The sequence below is a fragment of the Lynx rufus genome, unplaced genomic scaffold (assembly GCF_022079265.1).
Source record: "Lynx rufus isolate CCGP_SWC_20201006 ecotype Redwood Valley unplaced genomic scaffold, mLynRuf1.p SCAF_15, whole genome shotgun sequence".
Lineage (NCBI taxonomy): Eukaryota > Metazoa > Chordata > Mammalia > Carnivora > Felidae > Lynx > Lynx rufus.
This window is the reverse complement of record NW_025814829.1, coordinates 5,769,630-5,790,621: the sequence shown is the minus strand read 5'-3', so window position 1 is coordinate 5,790,621 and position 20,992 is coordinate 5,769,630. Positions and strand designations below refer to the sequence as shown.

The following is a 20,992-nucleotide window of genomic DNA, read 5'->3' as shown; positions in this document are numbered from 1 at the left end:
TTTTGAGAGAGGGAGGTGGGGAGAGAGAGAGAGAGAGAGAGAGAATGAGTGGAGGAGGGGCAGAGAGAGGGAGACACAGAATCCGAAGTGGGCTCTAGGCTCTGAGCTGTCAGCACAGAGCCCAACACAGGGCTCGAACCCACCAACTGTGAGATCATGACCTGAGCCAAAGTCAGATGCTTCACCGACGGAGCCACCCAGGCGCCCTAAGCCCTACTTAGGTTTTATCTGAGGCTTGGATTGAAAGTTATACTCTATCCCATCCCATAACAAAAGTATATATATATTTATACTATATACTATATATTTATACTGTATACTATATAAATGTATATTTATACTGTATACTATATAAATGTATATACACACACATATACATGTACGAAAGTATATATATATACACAAAAGTATATATATATATATATATATACGGTTTGGCGCTTTCCCTGCTCTGGTACTTTTCTAATCAAATCAGCAGTCTTATTATTTACGCTCTACTTTCCTCAGTCTCTTCACTGTCACACTAACAAGGAGACAGGAGACAGCTGTGGAGATGAGCACTGGGGATAAAGATATAAATGGCCTTGCGCTGGCCCTCAAATGGCGGCCTCATGGTTTTTGGTAGGGTCAGCATGTTGTAATTGTGTGAAAAATGTAACTGCAGAAGTGTGGACATAATACAGAAATAGAAGCACAAAGAAAGGAAGTTACTTTCCGGTAAGTTCGAGTCAAGAATAACAGAAATGAGCAAAGCCTTCAGAGTAGCGATGGCACCTGAGTTGAATGTACTCATTCGACTTTCGATTGTTTATCGAGCAATAATTTTTATGAATCTGGTCTGTCCTTCATGCTGGAGATACAGCAGTGAATAAAGAAGCAAATGATAAATAATAATAACAGCGGTGAATAAACACTAAATAACAATTAATAAATATTTATTATATTATATAGTATTAAGGGAAATGGAGAAAAATAAAGCAGAAAAGGGAGCTAGAGAGTCCAGGTGTGGAATAGGTGGAATATTAGAGGGTGAGTTTTGATCTTTGTGAAGATGATGTTTTTTGAGAAAGCCATTTTGATGGTGGCATCAAATGTCCTGATTAAAATGCATAAGCTTTGTATTAGTTACTCAGTAATATGTGTAACAGACACTCTTGATTCTTACTCCGAATCTAACTCCAATCTCTTTTCGGACAACTATCACTTTCTACTTAGTTCATTTTTGTATTGTTTGAGTTTCTTACAATCATACATTATTATATCCAGAAAAACAAAAAAATACTTATATATATATATTTACATATATATTTATATATATATATATATATATATTTTTTTTATTTGAGAGAGAGAGCAAGAGCAAGGGAGAGGGGCAGAGGGAAAGAGAGAGAGAATCCATGCTCAGTATGGAGCCTGATGTGGGGTTTGATCCCAGGACCCTGAGATCATGACCCCAGCTGAAACCAAGAGCTGGGTGCTCAACTGACTGAGCCACCCAGGGGCCCCAGAAAAACAAGAAGTGTTTTTAAACTCTGGGACTGGGTTGGATTTTTAGGGACACACTAGTTGTTATTCCCTAAACCATTACTATAAAGGAAGTTAATTATATGAAATATAATATTTCATATTAGAGCAGTACTTACAGAACAGTACTCAATTGAGAATTTCCCGGGCTGTCTGGACTTAAGAATAAGAATAATATTTTGGCTTGGATATCCTCCCACCAATGTTTAATGTGTTACTCTAAATCAGAGCACCTGTAAGAAAGAGGTGTGCACCAAATGGAAAAGTAAATACCGTATAAAGCAAAGCAAATGTATTTGGTAAATGCGAGTACTGACTATGATCATTGTAAATTTGAGGAGAAAATTCGAGGAAACAAATGAGGTCCTCAAGAATTAACAGATACGGGGCGCCTGGGTGGCGCAGTCGGTTAAGCGTCCGACTTCAGCCAGGTCACGATCTTGCGGTCTGTGAGTTCGAGCCCCGAGTCGGGCTCTGGGCTGATGGCTCAGAGCCTGGAGCCTGTTTCCGATTCTGTGTCTCCCTCTCTCTCTGCCCCTCGCCCGTTCATGCTCTGTCTCTCTCTGTCCCAAAAATAAATAAACGTTGAAAAAAAAAATTAAAAAAAAAAAAGAATTAACAGATACGATGGCGCGCCTGGGTGGCTCAGTTGGTTAAGCGTCCAACTTCCGCTCAGGTCATGATCTGGCGGTCCGTGAGTTCGAGCCCCGCATCGGGCTCTGTGCTGACTGCACAGAGCCTGGAGCCTGTTTCAGATTCTGTGTCTCCCTCTCTCTCTGCCCCTCCCCTGTTCACGCTCTGTCTCTCTCTGTCTCAAAAATAAATAAACGTTAAAAAAAAATTAAAAAAGAAAAGAATTAACAGATACGAGATGGTAGCTACACTTGTGGGAAGCATAGAAAAGTTAAGTCACTATGTTGTACACCTGAAACTAATGTAACATTGTGCACCAACTCTACTCAAATAAGAAAAATTAAAAAAAAAAAAAAAGAATCAGCAGACACCTTACATAGAAGTTTCTGAGTTGGGAAACTTTTGAAAACATAGGACTTTTTGATGACATTTAGTTGGCCAGAACATCCAACTCATTCCTGATAAAAATCCCTGATTCCTTGAAACAATCACGTTGAAATGGATCAGACCCCCTTTCCTAGACTGGGGCACTGTCTGGGGGCAGTGCTCGGGCTGAGACGCTACAGACCCGGGCAGAGAGTGACTCTTGCTGGAGTCTTTGTGGTTCTAAGACTGGGGAAAAGAGCCGTCCACACTTCTTCCCTCTGCGTCTCCAAACTAGTTTGGTTCAGGAGTTTTAAAAAAAGGCATGTCCCTGCAGGAGAATTACTTGGGGGTTTCATCAAAAGTGCAGATGCCAGGGGCTTAGCTCATACCTCTAATCAGAATCCCGGTGTCGATGCTTTCTTCTAATAATTACAAGTACGGATGCCGCTGTTACCGGTTCGAACTCAGACTTGCCGTGTTAGACGCTAACAGGAGTGATTCAATTATACATTCGTGGATGTACATATCATATGACAATTTCTCAGCCAGAGAGGAGCGCTGCCCCTAAAAGGAAAAGACTTTCGCTCGGGAATCCCAGGAGAGTGTTGTCCGCAGGCTGAGTGAGATCTGTGGATTCTCAGCAAAGACGTCCGTAGCTATCCAAATTGCCCTATCTCTGGAAGTCCTTCTCCCGCACCTCAGGGAAGGGCTGCGACTCCCAGAGACACTTCGCGCCGGGTAAACTTTGGTTTTGGTCAGTTGCTCTCCCCTCAGTTGCCTCGGAGGGTGTCAGATGGCTTATCTCCCTCTGGAGCGGCAGTCCCAACGGCAGGCTGCAGGCCACCCCCGCTTATCACCACTTTACACGGCTTCTCCAAGCAAATGGTGAGCCCTTCTTGACTCTGCGGCGAGAGCCCTATTGATGATTAACTTCAGACAAACATCTGGTTGTCATTACCAGTGGCAGCAGACCAGAGCGGGGCGCTGGACGGGCTGGTGTGGTCACCTCGCGACCATCAGAACTAGCTATAAAGAAAATTTAACATATCCTGTAATTACAGTCTGCCCGGCACAGAGGGATGGAGGCCTCTGCAGATCTGATTTCAGGCCCAGAGAAAATGTTGATTGTATCTGTTCCGCACATTTATTTACTCAGAGGTCGGGAGGCCTGCTGAAATACAGCCACTCCGGCCCTGCTTTTCCTGCAGGCCCAGAGCGCCTTCTTGTTTAGGTCAGGAAGCTCCTGCGTGGCTCCAGGCGGATGGTCCCTTAATGCTTTTACAGGCTTTGGAATTTGGGCGGGTGGACGTGGAAGGGAGGATCTTGTCTGGAATCAACAATCCTCACCCTCCACGGCGCAGGGTGCCCTCTTCAGGTGCTCCCCTCAACCTTCCGGCGATGCCTCCAGTGGCTTCCCCAAAGGCGTCTTCTTCCTCCCTGGCCGCGGGGAGAGAGTCTGTGAATTCACACCTACGGCTCGTCAAATACGTGTGAGACACGCGCTTGGCATTTTGATCACATTTTCTCATTTGCTCCTCACAACTCCCTGTGAGTCACACGTGAGCATACCCATTTAAAAAGGAGGGAAACTGAGGCCAAGCGTTGTTAATTTGAAGGCAGTAATGGTGTCTCCCCTGACATAATGTAGGAGAGAGACCTCCTCACTGCCACCCACAGTGGAAGGACGGTAATGAGCTTACCCTTAGGGTCTTTGTGGATTTTTTGGCAGAGTGACCTCAGTGCTACGGGCTGGAGAATCGGACTGATAAATGCCACGACTGTCCTGGGATAGGAGCCGTGGAAAGTCAGTAAACTGGACACACCAGCCTTCCAGGTATGAAACTCTTAACACTGAGACACGTGTGGAGAAGTAAGAGTAACCCCCAAGCTCAGAGGTGATATCATCAGAAGGGTGACCACAGGATTCAGGCAGTTGAGTGGGGGTCAATCACCCAAGATGGGCAGTTTGTGAAGCGGGTGGGAAGGGCTGGTTTTAAAGCTACGAAGAGGTGACAGGTTGAGTCTTTGGCTTCCGTTTGTCCCTCTTTCAGACCCTATGTCCCTGAACTGTCTCCTTTCCCCCCTCAAATGCAACCCTCGTGAACAGACTGCATGAATTTCTTCAACCAAGGGGTTTAAATGGCTCACGTCAAGGAGTGGAGAACAGTTCATGCATTAGCAAGTTGATTAGGGAAGTTTGGGAGTAGACGGTGTCCTAACTCATGGACAGGTTAACCGCTGCAGGGAGGCTGCCCAGGAGGAAGTAAGATCTGGAAGCCCTCCAGTGGACGAGTGGGCAGGCACAGGAGAGATACCACACTGCGGCTTCTGCGGAAACCTAGCCCCGATCCAATTTTCCATAAATTGGGACGTGATGCAGGTTACCAGGTGGGGACTTGGACTCAGTTACCAGCACGGCATGTAAAAAAGGGCTGGGGCAGAATTGCTTTTCTTCCACCTGGGGACAGGGGCAGGGCAAGGCAAGCTATAGGAGGACTGGCTTGATGCTCACTTGGGGTATCTCCGATCATTCTTGTCAGAGACCAGACTTGGGGGCAGGGTAAGCCCAACAGCCATAAGTGAAGGAGGAGGAGGGCTGTGTAGGAGCTAGGCCTCCCTGTCACACCTGCCACACCCCAGATCACTCCTGGCAGGCCTTGCCTACTCTACCTCTGGCCATTTCAAAGAGGGTAACACTGAGGAATTGGAAGGTTGGCATGCATATACCTGGACATACCAAATGGTGTATATGCATGAGAGAGCAGGTGTTCGGGGAAGTATTCTCCCAGCTTGGTCTCTTTCACATTAGTTATCATGAAAATTCCAGAATCCTTGGCAAATTTATACAAGTACACAGAAAATCTAAACAAAAAAAAAAATCCACTGTAAGTGCTAAAAGAAAGTAATAATGATATTGTTATGTTTTAAAATCCTTCACATTTAGGAGCTGATGTAATGATAAATAGAGGGAGATTTCTAGTCAATCGATATCTAAGAGATTCTGGTTAAACATGATGCTTTTTTCCCACTGAAATCCCACTAAAGTGACGATAAAGAAAAAAAAAAGGAGTAAACTTATAAGAGATAAGAAAAGAACAAAATCTGGAAACTGGAAAGTGACTAGACCAGTGGTAAAAAGCTGCAGTGTGGAAAGAGTTGAAAATTAAACACCTGTTGGCAGGAAGAACCAGTAAAAAAAGTGGGCTCCGAATCCTGGGGAGAATCCCAAATGGGAGGCACCAGTCTGAATAAAGAGCCCCGGATCTTCTTCACCAACCTTGGAAGCCAGGCTCCTGCCGTCCCCTAATTTCTAGACCACTCACAGTTTATTCTCAGGGTAGGCAGGAAGAGAGAGGCCCTGTTCAAGCATACCAGGCATAGCAGTGGAAGGGGGCATCACACAGAAATCAGGAGGATTAAGTAAAGGTTTACATACCAACCATTGATATCCCCAGCTTCCTTTTCTGAAGCAGCTTTTGGAATGTGTATAATCAGGGCTATACCCTCCTGGCAGGGAACAGAATGCTTTGTCCTTGGGGAGACTTGCTGAAGAGAGAAGAGCTAAAGACACACAACTCTGAGAGGTTCCCCAAGGGACGACCAAGTCTCCACCTATAATGAAACTCACAAATGAGAAGAAGACTTCAAAACAAAAATGCTTCCAAATAAAATTAATATTTCACTCATACATAGGAAAGAATAATCAAGAGACATCAGGCATTTGAGAAAAGCCTCTAAGATGAAAATAGAGACTATAATTAGAACAACAACAACAACAACAACACCAATAACAACATCAGAAAATGGGAACTCAGAGGAAGGAAAGACAATGTAAGCAAGCAACGCACACTTAAAAATAAATCTCTCTAAAATAATACCCGCAGACATATATAAAAACATATTATCATGAAGGAATAGCATTCTACTTAAAAAGGAACATTCAGAGAACAGGAAGAGCGTTTGCAAATTAAGAAGCAAAATATTAGTGGTCAATATGAGGGTTGGAAAACAAAGTTGAAGAAATCTACAAAATAGAACAAAAAGTAAATGGACAGAAAATATGAAAGAAAAGATCAAATTAAATGACCAGGCCAGGAAGTAATAGTTGTAAAAAGAAAGATCAGAGAAAACAGAAGGGAGGAAATTATCTCCTAACTGGAGTTCCAAAAAGAAAGAACAGAGAAAACAGAAGAGAGGAAATTGTCTAAGAAACAATACAAATGAAGGATATGAGGTTCCAAATTAAAAGGACCCAGTGAGTGCACATTAGAAAGACACACTAAACATCACTGTTAAATGTCAGAACACTGGGGACACAGAGAAGTTCTTAAAAACTTTGACAGAGAAGAATAAAAAAAGGTGGAGGAAGGGGAGAAGGGGGAGTTGCCATTCAATGGGCGTAGGGTTTCAGTTGTGCAAGTTTTACAGATCTGCTCTACAACATTGTGCCTATAGCTACCAATAGTGTATCGCACACCTACAAAATTAAGAGGTAAGATCTCATGTTAACTCGTGTTAACTGTTCTCACAATTTAAAAAAAAAAGGAAAAAGGAAAAAAATGATCTCCAAGGTTCTTTTCGCAGGAAGGTATTAAAAACGGGGTTTCTCTAAAACAAAAGAGTAATCCAAGAAAGCGAAACAAGGAATCCAAGAAATGTGGGAAAGAGGGCATTCCAGTATAATCGTGAAGGGAGATGAAATTTGTTTAGGTAGAAAGCAATCAGCCCAGATTGAGCAGAAGGTTAGAAGGCTCCAGAAGGGTGATGTTTGACAAAATATGAAATGAATAGATGGCCTAGTATGCTTCTCTGAACAATGAACATTTTGAAGGAGAATTAGTGACAAATACAAAGCATAGTAAGTAAAGAAAAATCTGGGTAATTATTGACTCCAGGGAAACAAACTTGTTCGAGAATGAAATGTAATTGTAGTGTACTACATGGCTTACCTGTGAATAATATTCATAGCTCCATAATAACATAAATGCTAAATATTGATATAATGAGAAAATGTGATACAGCTACGTAATGGATTTGTTCCTTATTTAAATTTCTCTACATCCTCACCAACACTGCCCCAAGTCAGAGTATCAGCTGGCCTGTGTTCCTTTTTGGAGGGTCTGGGGAAAGAATCCAATGAAGTTTATTCAGATTGCTAGTAGAATTAATTTTCTAGTGGCTGTACGGTTGAAGTCCTTGTTTTTCTGCTAGTCTTTGGCTGAGGACTGTTCTCAGCTCCTAGAGGCGACACCTTCCCACCAACAGTTCACAGCATGGGTGTTTGCTTCCTTCTAGGATAGCTGGAGTATATCTGTCTGTCCCCCTCTTCTGTTCTTGGCTAGAGAAAACTCTACACTTCTAAAAGGCTCATGGGATTAAGTCAGACCCACCTGGATAATCTCTTTATCCTGCAACATGTCCTGCAACATAACCTAATTATGGAAGTAAAATACATCATTTTTCACAGTCCTGGGAATTATGTAAGGTATGCATACCATGGGCAAAAAAGCCTTGGAGCATGTCGTAGAATCTTGCCTACCACAATTATATTGGGAAAGGAAGAGCATATTGGCAAGAGAAGGGGGTGGTGGTGATGGTTAAGAGAGATGAAATGCCTTCTTCCCTTGCAGAGCAAAACCAGATAAAACCTAACGTAGAGAATAAAACGATAGCTGTGTTAAGTACGTCATTTAAAATATACAGGTAATTATCTATAGGAACTTTTAAAAAGTAAGAAGTGGTTGCCTGTGGGGAATAGACTCCAGGGGTAGGGTGGTGTGAAACAGAAGGCTGGCATTTTTCATGATGTGCCTTGAGTATTCCTGTATTTCAATTAATCTAAGATCCTTTGATTGTCTAGTGCATTCTGATTTCACAGTTGTTACAACGTGAAAAATGCGATTTGCCTTACATTACTGTATATAAGTTGACATCTCTAAACACACACACATACACACATACGTACACACTCACTCTGTTGAAAAGAAAAATCAGAAGCAAACCACAATTAAAGCCAAAGAATAATTTCTGTTTTGGGTAAGTTAGTATGTTCTGGCCTCGCGCAGAATGTGTGGCATGCTTGAAGACAGTCTAAGACCCTCTGCGGATGTCAAATAAGTCCCTTAGAGCATAAATAAGCAATGGGAATGTTGAAGAGTGATGGTAACTGGAAGTATAAATACATAATCATTCCCCATGATTAAAAACTTTTTTTTTTTGGCTTACCTCCTAAGTCCAAATTTAAGAAAAAGTGTGAATTTTATTTTATTCAGAGATTTTATTTTTAAGTAATCTCTACACCCAGTGTATGGCTCGAACTCATGACCCTACGATCAAGAGTTGCATGCTCTATCGACTGAGCCAACCAGGTGCCATGAAAAAGTGTGAATTTTAAACCATAAGAGAATAAATTTGGCATTAGCTTTGCATCTCTCTCTCCATCATCTTTTTTTTTTTTTTTTTGCATTTGTAAGCTAAGTTCCAACAAGGAACTAAGAGTCTAGCAGGCTATGAGACACTCTGCCAGAGTAGGGAAAGCATGATATAGCTGGAACAGGGTAAGTGAAGGACAGTTATCGTAGAAAATTGAGTTGGCAACGTCATGTTTTTCAATCATGTTTTATATAATGATTGACGTCTGCATATTTTCTTTAATTAGCCTGACTTTACCCAATTCAATCATGAAAATATTCACTGCTAAGATAATCAAGTTTTTCTGATCTAGTGGCATATTTATGTCATCAGTGTTTAGAAGTTTGGGGCTCAATTTCTAATAGTTACTCTCATCATTTCCTACTATCTTGTAACGGTAGATTTCACATGGTCAATATACTTCAAAGCCTTCTGGGCAGGCGCTGATTTTCATTGTATAATGGTGAATGAGGATAAAAATAAAAAGAATAAAAGGCTTGCATATTTTCCATGCAATGCTCATTTCTGGAGCTCTTCCTTTCTTTGTGCAGATCCAGATTTCCATCTGGTTTCATTTTCTTTCTGTGTGAAAAAGCAGAAGGAAAATTGGGGTGTGAGGCATTCATTCAGCGTCTGTGTGCCTAAACAAGTTTTTATTTTGCCTTCATTTTTAAAACAATATTTTTGCTGGATATAGAATCCTAGGTTGACAACTTTTTTCTTTGAGTAATTTAAATGTGTAGCTCCAGTGTCATCTGGCATGAATGATTTCTAATGAGAAGTCTGATGTCTCTTTTTTGTGTGTGTATATAATTTCTCTCCCCCCCCTCCCCTTTCCGGCTGTGTTTAATGTTCTCCTTATCTCCCCTTTTAAGCAATTTTGTCGTAACGTGCTTTGGTGTAGTTTTCGTGTCCCTTGTGCCAAAAAGCTCGTTGAGCTTTTCGGATTTGTTAGTTTATAGTTTTCATAAGACTTGGACGTTTTGGCCATTATTTTTTCAAATATTAATTTGGTCTCGCATCTGTCCTCCATTTTTTTGGGATTCAAACTACACGTCTTTTAGGCTTCTTGAAGTTGATCCACAGCTCACTGATGCTGAGTTCGTTTCTCTTTAGTTATTTTTTCCCCCGTGATTCATCTCGAATACTTTCTATTGCTATGTATTCAAGCTCGTTAACTTTTTCTTCTGAAAAGCTAGGCTATTATTAATTTCACCAGTGTCATTTTTAAATCTCAGACATTTTGGTTCTCATCTTTGGAAATTCAAATTTTATTTTCCTCACATTGCCCGTATTTCTATTTAACATGCTCAGTTTTCTATTTAGCTCCAGATTTTTTAACCTCAGCAAAATAAAGATGCCTTGGCCGACTCCGAGCTCCATTTCCTTGACCCAGGGAGACGGCATGACGCTGTGTGTCCATGGGTTTCCCTTCCCCAGGCTGCAGCCTGGAAACTCCGTCCAGGAAGTAAGCCGAGCAGTTGTTGAGCCTGCTTCCTTTCTTGTCTCTCAGGGATCGTCTCCCTTTATCACATGATGTCCAATGTTTTGAAAGTTACCGTTTCACGTCTTTTGTTTCCTTTATTAGTTGTTTCAAGTGGGCTGGCAATTCGAGCCCTTGCTACTCCATCTTAGCTGGAAGTGAAAGTCAATTCGTTGTATGTAAGTCACTGTTGGCTGCATTTTAGTCAAAGAAAGCACCTCCCATTTCCCATAAAGTCAAATATCACTTACAGGTTGCTCAGTTCTCCCTTAAACTTTTGAATTGATTAGCTCCATGAGCTGATATAAATTGAAAAAAAATGATTAGAATTCATTTGAGGAAACTTTGGCTTAATTGAAAACAATGATTAGAATTCATTGGCAGAAACTTTGGCCTAATTGAAAACAATGGTTAGAATTCATTGGCGGAAACTTGGGCTTATGTTCCAATTTGGTGGACTTGTTCTTCCCCTGTGCCCTGTGCTGACTGGTGGGAATTAAGATACTTCTCAGTGTGTACACGGGATTGGTGAATTGATTTTTTTGAATCGATCCAAGTCTGTTAAAATATTAAATAAATTGATCTGAAATACTGTGCTTTATTTAATTAGAGTTTCCATGTTATGAATCAACCCTACGAAATGCTGTTAGTGGTTTTCTACCAGCCACCTGGTTAATTCAGTTAAAAACTTGACATATATGTATGTATTTTCTTTTTCTTTTTCTTTTCTTTTTTTTTCATGATTGTCTGCTCAAGTCAAGGGACCAACCTGTTTTCTGTGTCTCAGGTAGAGAAGGTAAAGCTCTATAGTACAGCTGTAACTGAAGAAAGAAAATTGGAAGTCCTAAATGAAATATTCATTCTGTACGTGACGTGATTCAGTAACCCTTAGCAAATATGCCCATCACTACGGTAATAGGTCTGCTAGGAAAGATTAGATCTCCTGAGAGTCACCTCATTCTGGTGTCCTTCCTGCTCCTTTTGTCCTTAGACTTTGGTCTTTTTCTCCATTTCCTACATTAATATCATAGGGTTTTCACTCTTCATTACCAGGTTTTGCTGATGAAACCACGGAAGGCTGTTAATTATGTCTCGCTTCTAAGCCTGACAGTGTGGAGGGGTGCTCAACTTTGATCACGCTCTAATGAGTTGAGTGGTAAGTGTCGGACTTGTCTGCGAGTGGACTTGATTTGCCCCAGGCATATTGCTTTCGTGAGAGAGTGAGGATTGCAGTCACGGATAACCCTGATTGGTTGGCCCTCTCTCTTTCTCCTCATCTTGGAAAAACTTGGTTTTATAATGTCACTCTTTCTTGGTTAAGTTGTAATTTCTGGTAGTTCTTTTCAGTCTCCCTTAAAGATTTAACTGTACCTCCTAGCCCTAGGGTTCCTATCATCAGGATACTTCTCTTACTACATGCTCTTCCTCCTTCCTGTGAAGGCTATCCAGGGCTGCGGCTCCAACAACTCCCTGTGCATGAAGGACTCCCGGAGTCTATTTCTAGATTAAAACTCTTTCTTGGTAGGTTTCCATTGGCCTAAGAAAAATAAACCCACTCGGGGGTCCCACAGACTTCTCTAACTCAACACCACCGAATCCAAACACCTCACCTCGTCCCCCAAACCGGCTTTCCTTCTTGGCCTGTAGCACTTGGAGAATGATGCCACCTTTCCTCAATTGCTCCCAATGGAAACCCGAGAGCTACACTAAATTCCTCCTTCTCCCTGCTGCTACCCAGTCTCCAAGTCCAGTAAACTCTCTTAAAATCTGTCTCCTACCTCTCGTCATCGCCCTCATTATACAGAGACAGGAAGATTGCATTAGACTCCTTCTGACCGGTCATAAAACTTTAATTCACCTTCCTGCAAATTATCTCTCAAAGCCAGAGTCTTCTTCCTAACAAACAAACCTTATCTTTACTTTCCGACTCAAATTCCTCGATGATTCCTTCTACCGACAAAACAAAACCTAACCTTTTCTTCGTGATCTAGCCTCTTCCTGCCCGTTCAACTTCTGCCATTATCTCCCTTAAATTGATTTTGAGGCATGGTGACTTACACATGATTTGTAAAGAAAGGATGAATGGATGAACAGCAGTCCTCCGATAAATACACCGTACACTCTTAGATGTTTCTACACACATACGGTTTCTGCTGTCTGAAATGCTTTTCTCCACTCCACTCCTTCCTGGCACCTTCCATGATGCCCCCTCCCCACCCAGGTGGATGTTGGCACTCTTCCCTTGCTTCCACAGCACTTAGCGCTCATCTCCAGGATGGTAGTGGTACACATATACTTTTGTTTCATCTTTTTTTAAATGCTTTTATTTATTTTTGAGATAGAGAGAGAAGCGGAGTGTGAGCAGGGGAGGCGCAGAGAGAGGGAGACACAGAATCTGAAGCAGGCTCCAGGCTCTGAGCTGTCAGCCCAGAGCCCCACACGGGGCTCGAACTCACGAACCGTGAGATCATGACCGGAGCCGAAGTCGGACGCTTAACGGACTGAGCCACCCAGGCGCCCTGGTAGTAGTATATTTATACTATCTTACCCTGAGTGGCGTTGGTTCTGGGTCGCAGTATTCAAATAGTTTGTTTGCTGTTTTCTCAATCAACTTAAACATTTTCCAGCAGCGGGGGGGGGGGGGGGGGGGGCGACTTTGCAGCTTTGTGTCCTCTAGGACCTGACACAGGGCCTGCACATAACCGGGGCTCAGTCCCCCTTTGGTGAGTGAAAGCATGCTTTGTCAATAATCGGATGGGAGAGCTCTTTCGTCCCGACGTGGGAAATTAAGCGCGAACCAAAATTTAAAAAGAGTGTCTGCTGGGGAGGAACCGCGGTAAGCGGAAGCCACTTCCCTCGTTTGTGCCGAGTGGGGAGCAGAAGCAGATCTGGAACCACTTCCTCTCGCCAATCCTGAGAGCTGCCGCCCCGCCCTGACCAGCGTCTCCCTCCTCTGCGTCTCGTATGTCTTTGGCTTTTGAGGAGAAGGCGAGGGGAAGATGAGAGAGGGAAGGTCTGGAGGATGTTTCCACCTAGACAAACTGGAGGAGATTTACCACTTCCAAAGGGAGGGTGGCCGGAAGTTTAAAAAAAATCAAAACTTTAAAAAATATTTTATTTTTGTTTATTTGAGAGTGAGAGCCAGCAAGAGTGAGCAGGGGAGAAGAAGGAGAGGGGGAGAGAGAAACTTAAGCAGGCTCCATGGTCAGCGTGGAGCCCGACGCAGGACTCGATCCCCTGACCCTGGGATCATGACCTGAGCTGAAATCAGGAGTCGGACACTCAACCGACTGAGCCACCCAGGCGCCCCTGGAAATGTTCTTGTCTTGGCCCAGTGAGCGCCACCTGGGACTGGCTGTGTGATTTGCGGGGCTCAGTGGAAAATGAAAATGTGGCCCCCTTGTTAAACATTTATGATGAAATTTAAGGGAGTGACAGCAAAGCGTCAGACCCCACGTGGGGCCCTTCTGAGCTGGGGCCCTGTGTGCCTTGAAAGGTTCACATTGCCCCGTGAAACGAGTCCTGGTGTTCCTTGAGGGAGGTTTCAAGTACTGGGTTTGGCTGATGTTTCTTTTACTTATTTGTTTATCTAGAAGTTTCTTTGAAATCTTCTGGACACTCAAAAAAGGGATAGACAAGAGTATCAATGTACCTATCACCAGCTTAAGAGACAAGTGGTGACAAATACATTCGAAATGATTTGTGTGTCCCTGGCTCCCAAAAGTAACCCTTATTCTGATGAACCACAGGAACGTATCATTCTGGTCCATGTCGGTATTTTTTACTACAGATCCCCAAGAGAGATGAACTTTAAAGTGATGCAGGGGGAATATTTCCTGAAGTAACTGAGCGAGGGATTAAATCCTGTTGAGACCCAGGATCCAACTCCAAATCCGTGTGAAAAGGGAGTCCTGGTTTGCTCCTTGGCATTTTTATTCATTGTTTATGTTTTCTTTAGCCCACCTCTACCTCCCTTCCTGCCCTTTGTAGAGTCTGTAAACCACACTTCCTCTTCTGCAGAATGTGTCTCCGTCCATTTTGCTTTACTTACGACCTGCTTCTTCTGTAATGCGCAACACCAGTCCGGGCCCCAGGCCCGATCTCCTTTCTCCTTTATGGTTATCCCGGGTCATGGCGCTGGGCATTCAGTGGGTGAGTCAGGTTGTGGCTTTGTGATGTTTTAAGTACGGCTGCATCTGGGAAGTTGGAAAAGCAGGGCTCTAGGAAGGCAGAATCTGTTGGAATTCAAAAAGGATATATGTACGTACATATTTAAAAGCTGGAGTGAATTGGATTCAGAGATGAATATTCAGCCAAGGCCACATTTGAGAATTATGAAGTGGGACTGGGGGGTGGGGTTGGGGGGGGGGGGAGGGGGGAGAGTCGTGCTCAGCCCCGCAGCTCCGAGCAGGGATCCAGGCAGCAAGAAATGTGGTGAATGTTGTGCCAAAAACGAGGGTGTGGCCTGGGCACTTGGGCTCTGGGCTTGTCCCACACGGTCATAATCATTAAAAAATTAATAGTTTGCACACCCTCCATGCCTTCAAAAGATGAAAGCCTGGCACGTCCTCCAGATGAATATTGGAAGCCGTGTGGAATTTCACGGAAGTGAGAAAGACCATTGCAAATGGCTGGTTTTTCTGTCTTCAAGGATTTATCTACATAGTAGCAGCCGCAGTTGGGTTAGAGCAAGGGGTTTTGGGATGGATTTTGGCAGGCCTTTGATCTGAACTGACTGAAATAAAAGAAACAATGCATCCCTAATCGCCTGACCAGATACCTTACACAGCACCACTCCAAGCTCATGTGAATAATATGGTCACAAAATGCCAATAATAACCACCAGGATTTCCAGCGCAGGGAGTGATTGGAAATTTGACTCATGTGCTGCCCCCAAAAGTCGCTCTGGCCTAATTACTGTTAAAAACAGATGAAGATAAAAGTTAACATGGCCCCAGTGAGTCATCTCGTCGGGACTCACGTTACAGAAACAGCCATTCTGGGAGGAGAATTCCGAGGACAAAGGCTCTGAGAGTGGCCACAGACGACTGCAGAGAACAAGTCTGGTAGAAAAGCCCGTGTCTGGATCCCAGGAACTTAGCGCAAGATAACTGTTCTGTGGTAACAGCGGCTTTTCAATAGTCTTTTCCGTGAGGGCACATGCAACTGCCATATGGGAATACGATCGACAGCCCCGTTTCCTCCTAGAACATTCCTAATGGCGGCTCTTCCACTTCCCCCCAAATACTCTCTTACGCTTCTTTCAGAAATACTCTTCTTAATGAGTAGGGTTTGTCCGGCATGGGGAAGAGAGAGGAGGGGAGCAGGCAACAGGAAGCCTTGTCTGAAACCGGTCCCTTAGTCTCCCCCGGTAACGTGTATTGGCCCCCTTATAGATGAGGAAAACTGGGAGCCAGAGAAATCCTACAAATCAAATGTTCCTCTGTACGTGGAGCTCCGTGATCGACCGTAATATTCAACATGGCGGAGTCGTGTTGGGGGGAAAGCACAGGAAGTTTGGGGTTGAACCTTGACCCTGCCACTGTTAGCTGTGTAAGGGACATGTTATTCAACCTCGCTGGGCCTCAATTTTCTCACTGATGACTTGGGAGTGATGACACGGACCCTAAATTAATGTTGTAAGTTACTTTACAAGGGGAGCAAGGTCTGAGTAAATAATTCTCTTCTATAGGAAAGGCCTTGAGGATGTGCTCTGGGTGCCGATGGTCTGAAGTCTGATCCTGGGCGCATGAAGGACCGTGGGTGTTCTGCGAATAAGTGCCAGTTGCGATCTCACAGATGTTCTCTGGGGAAGGGACAGTTTGTGAGAGCCCAGTTCTGATGATCCTTATGCCGAAATCATCGCTGTTTTCAAGCTGGGAGATTTACTTCTGTGAAAGATTGATTTGACCTCCCTCAATTTTCCTCCTTCTCCTGTAATTGCAACACATGTCCTCTCAGAATCAAAGAGGTTTCCCAACAAACACATCTTAAATGCCGCACCCATACTGTCTCAACTGCTAAAGAAAATAAAGACATAATGGAAGGAATACAATATGAAATTTAAAAATTATGCAAAAATGGGGTTTAGGGATGCCTGGGTGGCTCAGTCGGTTAAGTGACTGACTCTTGATTTCTGCTCAGGTCATTATCTCACAGTTCGTGAGATCGAGCCCCGTGCAGGCTGTTAGTGCAGAGCCTGCTTGGGATTCTCTCTCTGTCTCCCCCCCCCCTGCCCCTTCCCTGCTCGTGTACTTTCTCTTTCTCAGAATAAATAAATAAACGTAAAAAATGGAGTTTACCATGGTTTATCTGTAGTAGCAACAAACCGGAAGTAACCTAAATGTCCAATAATAAGGGGTCGCTAAGACAATGGGATACTATGCACCACTGAGGCATGGCTGTAGAATATGCAAGGTCCTGAGAAAATGCTAACAATATGCGGTGCAGTGGAAAAGACAGATTTAACTGCAACATCAGAATTTGAACGTGATTTATACGTGAACGATGAATTATGGATGCTTTGTTTCTTTTTGTTTAAATCGCACAGAGCATAAAATTTACCACCTGAACTGTTTTGAAGTGGGTAGTGTTAAGGAGATTTACATGGTCATGCAATGAATCTCCAGAACGCGTTCATCTTGCAAAACTGAAACCCTGTCCCCATTAAACAGCAGCTGCCCCATGTTTGCTCATCTGCAGCCTCTAGCAACCACCGTCTTATTTTCTGTCTCTATAAATCTGTTTGCTTTAGGTGCTTCATCTAGGTGGGATCCGACGGTGTTTGTTCTATCGTGACTGGCTTATGTCACGTAGTATAGTCTCCTTAAACTTCACCCACGATGTGGCAAGTGAATGATTTCCTTCTCTTCAAAGGCTGCCCAATATTGCATTGTATGGATATACCACATTCTGTTATGCCTCTACCCATCGATCGACACTTGGGTTCCTTCCGCATCTTCGCCTTTGTGAATAATGATGCTCTGAACTCAGGGGTGCAAATAGCTCTTTGGGATCCTGCTTTGTTCTGGTCTACAAAAATCCAGAACCTGTGTTTATGACCAGGACGTTTTTCTGTCTCATACGTGACAGTCCCCTATAAAAAGAGCTCATGCTCTTCCAAGTCAGCAGGTGGGATGAACAGAGGACCTTAGATGTAAGGATTTCTGTCCCAACTGGACTCATCTGGGCTTTAACTCGGTATTTGTCCAGGAGTTTCTGTGGCTTCACACACTGTGCTCCTGGCCGGGCACCAGCAAGTCTTCTGTTCTTTCTATCCCCAGCAGGAAGAGGAATGGGGGCAGAGGGGGTGGGGGGGGCTCCTTGTCAGGTGAACAAGCTGGCGCAGTCCCCCGGCAGAGGAAGCGGTCTAAGGGAAAGCAGGTTAGAGCAGTGATACTTTATGGTTACTAATGAATTCCGTTTTATAGCCCAACTCCCTTAAATTGTCTTCCTGTGATTAATTCTCGTTCTCCTGCTCCCCTTTAGGCAGACGCTTGTTGATAGGGAGTGCTCAGTGTTGAATGAGTAAAACGTACTAATGCATGTTCTCTTTAGCCAGAGATAACCTTGCTTTAAACATGATGAATGCAACTTTTACGAGAGAAGATATCATCGAGAAGGGGGCTTGCGGCTTATCCATCAGACACTTGGGTATAAGCTCATCGCCTAGCAGCATTTCTATCTCCATCTCTCTCTCTCTCTCTCTCCTGACCATTTTGAATAGTCCATCTGTCTGTCACTGTCCCTAAAATGAAATGATGTAAATCACCCAGATGACTGTTCTGGATTTAATCAACCCCCCTCCCCACCTCCCCCCCCCCACCTCCCAAGGACTCCACACCTTTTTCTTCCTCAGTGAACAAAGAAACAAAGAAGCAGCATTTCTGGGAAAGTCATAGAGCTTAAAAGTCATTAATCTACAACCATTAGAAATGATTCGTTTTGGGGACCAGAGAACAGTGTGTGTGTGTGTGTGTGTGTGTGTGTAGACTTTCACAGACGTGGAGACACAGCAGAGAGGTTTTTCTGGTTAGCATTGTACGCTTTGTATTTTGACACAAGTTGCCTCGATCCCAGACTTCTTAATTTTGGCCCAGGCCCCCAAAATGTAGAGAATACAGCCACCAGTCACCCGTGGTTGTTACTTAGAGAGATGTGTCTATATCAAGAAAGCTCTAGCTAAAGGGGGAAGGCAGGGGAGGCAGGGGAGGTTGAGCTGGCACATTGATTGGGACTCAGCAGAGATGCCCGCACGATGCACGTGGCCACTCGATAAGAGCAAGAACGAGCAAAGCAAAGCAAATTATTTTGTGTGCACAAATTATTTACACGGCTCGTTTCTTCCAGCGCTTACAAAGGCTCTCTTCCACTCTGGCAGGAGAAGACTGTTAGTTTAAAGAGGAAAAGAAAAAAAATCTCTCTCCCAGAACTGATAACCAAATAAAATCCTGTTATATTTTCTGTCTAATAAGCACCAGAAATTCCATAACTCCCTTGATTAAGCATATTATCCTTCTTCAGAAAGTCAGCTTGATTTATGCAAAAAGTGATTTGGGCATACTTTCGCCGGCCATGGAGATTTCATAATTCCTAGTGTATGTCTGGAAAATCTCCTCTCGTCGAGTCCAAACCAAATTAATGTCTTCCAGAGTGACCTGAGGAATTAATGAGGTTTCTGCTGTCAGTTCTACCCATCCAAAGGTCAAGTAAATCATTTGCTGGCTCTCGGGCCGCTGTATTTTTGCTGCCTCTCTGACTCCACGTTCAATGATAACAACGTTGCAGATGCCTTTGAAATACGGCATCACAGACACTCTCCGTCCATCTGCTGGGACATATTTTAGGCTCTGCTTCTCTTTCTGCTGTAAACTCGGCCTTTAATGGAGTCCGTAATTGCTGATAAATGGGGTATCAATGAAGTCAGTGTGCTCAGGCTCCCTCATTCTTTTCTGCTGATGTGTGCTATTTAAGTCTCCTCCGACGTGACTTAAAATTATTGTGTGCCCAGCTCTTTAACTCCCCAACTGGTGTACTTGGCTGAAGACTGGGGTTATTTATTTTTTTTCCTCCTCCTTCTTTTTTGGACAAGCTAAAGCTGGATGGCAAGACGCTTTCCTTGAGAAGCCGTGTTCTTCTTACCAGGAGAGGCTCCGCAACCTGGAGTGTGATGATGTGCGCAGAATTGGCTGGAGGTTTTCGGATCTTTCTACCTCTTTCCGCCTCTGCCGCCCGAGTGTGGGGACCAGCTTCTCTGTGGACTCAAACTGTGAAATGATCGGAGGGGTGAAAACGCTTCGCAAGTGACTTGTCTGGTATCTCTGTACTGGAAGCTTGGAGTTTCAGTGTCTGTCCCTAAACTTCATCGCTGTTGTTCCCTTGGGTTCTTTACTGATTGTAAATGAGGATGAAAAGTAAAAGCCACGATTGTCTTCCCCCCGAGTCTCCTCATTCTCTTTGAGTTTGCGTTTCTCATGAGCATCTGGTTGAACGGCCGCTGCTAATGAGCCAACAATCCAGAAAGGGCTGGTAAATTCTTTTGTGGCTCCTTAGCCACGAGTCTGGAGGAACCAGAAGCCTGTTGCTTCCCACTTGTGCTTTCAAAGCAGAAACACCTAAAATTACCTGCTAACCAGCCAGCCATGTGGATGTACACATTTTCCAATGAGGTTTGAAACAGTAAAGCCGACAGTGTTGCCCGAGTCTCCCTGACCTTTCCAAACTCAGTTTCCTGAGCTATGAAATGGGGATGGTCATACCTGCCGGACTTAGCACCGAGGTTTGGCCTGCGGCTGCTGCTGCGGGCTGGCTTTTCTGAGCACTCATTTTTTTTTTTTAAATATTTTTTTTAACGCTTATTTATTTTTGAGAGAGAGAGAGAGAGTTGCAGTGTGAGTGGGGGAAGGGGAGAGAGAGGGAGACACAGAATCTGGAGCAGGCTCCATCCTGTCAGCACCGAGCCCGATGCGGGGCTTGAACTCACGAACCTGGGGATCATGACCTGAGCCGAAGTCGGACGTTCGACCCACTGAGCACCCCCCGCAAGCGCCCATCTGAGCACGTCTTCCGTGCTGACTACGGAGCTTAGCACCTTCCCCGTATTATTTCATTAGATCCTTACAATAGCTGTATGAAGCACGTGCTGTTTTCAATACCACCATTTGACTAACAAGGAAGTAGAGGCCTCAATGAAATAGTGAGGTTTCTAAGGCGTGTTTTGTAGCTCTTACTGGTTTCAAAATACATTTTCATCCGTTAATTTGTCTTCCGCCCTCAAGAATTCTGCGAGGAATTTACTATTATGTTTCTTTCATTGGAGTTTAGAGAGAGGACGAGAGGCTTTCTCAAGGTCATACAAACCAGGAAGGGTTGTGACTTGAAAGAGACAAAGCAGTTGTAAACATGCCTCCAAGGGGGGCGGGGGGAAGCCATGTTGATAATACAATTCGATGCCCGATTGTCGTTGCTGTGATATGATCCATTAACCCCCGGCGGGGGGGGGAACAGCCTTGTCACACTCATATTTCAGATTAGTCCGTAAAACAAATAAACAATACGCCAAACTACTGCAGGCAA

General features: G+C 43.9%; 1 pseudogene; it reads left to right on the top strand.

Moving 5' to 3' along the window:
• Positions 1–19,723, top strand: part of LOC124510359 (ATPase PAAT-like) — a 46,177-nt pseudogene extending 26,454 nt beyond the window's left edge.
• Positions 19,724–20,992: the final 1,269 nt, after the last annotated feature.